General features: G+C 56.8%; 1 protein-coding gene across 1 annotated transcript in view; it reads right to left on the bottom strand.

Annotated features, from left to right (window-relative positions):
- MERTK (MER proto-oncogene, tyrosine kinase) overlaps nt 1-657 on the bottom strand; it is a gene marked incomplete at its 3' end in the record, with an annotated part of 23,021 nt that overhangs the window by 12,557 nt on the left and 9,807 nt on the right. The window lies entirely within an intron of this gene.

The raw sequence follows: 657 nt of genomic DNA, 5'->3' as shown, positions 1-657 counted from the left end.
CCTCGGCGCTCGCCACCGCCGCTCCTTCGCAGAGCATCTCCGACCGCTTTCAGCCGCAGCGCTCCTGGTTTGATAGTTCAAGTGCCCTGCCACAGAAAGCAGATCTTAGGGCAGATATTTTCTGACTGTGGTTTTGTGTCAAGCTAATAATATTTCCAGCTTTAAGGGTGTGTTTTCTTGCCCGGTAACATGGCAGGAGTCAGTGCGCCCCATGGCACAGACCTTTTTCCTTGGTAAAAACATGTGAGTCTTTCCCTGCAAATTCCCTGTCATTTCCTGGTCTTCTTCAGCTGAGAAAGTGCTGCTGCTGCTCTCCACCGTCCCCCAGCTGCAAAACAGCTGCCCAGTGGCATCCAGAACATCTGGCAGGCCGCTGCGGCCGGCAGAGCCCAGCTCCTCACCCTGGCTGAATGTCACACGGCCGAGCAAAAGCAGCAGCCAAGGGGGATTGGTAGGCAGGGAGGAGGAAATTGGAGCTGCTCAGAGGGAACCGGTTTCTGTTCACAGTCATAAAAAAGCCACAGAGATGGATGCGAAACACGCCCCAGCCCCAGGAGCGCGTCTGTGCCACCGGGCAGTGGCGTGAGCTGATACCCGCTGCTGCCTCCGCTCCCAAACTCCTGCTTTCCTCCAGCCTCGCGTTCACGGCATCCTTTG

The sequence above is a fragment of the Pygoscelis adeliae genome, unplaced genomic scaffold (assembly GCF_000699105.1).
Source record: "Pygoscelis adeliae isolate BGI_AS28 unplaced genomic scaffold, ASM69910v1 Scaffold122, whole genome shotgun sequence".
In the NCBI taxonomy this organism is placed as follows: domain Eukaryota; kingdom Metazoa; phylum Chordata; class Aves; order Sphenisciformes; family Spheniscidae; genus Pygoscelis; species Pygoscelis adeliae.
This window is presented reverse-complemented; position numbering and strand designations above follow the sequence as displayed.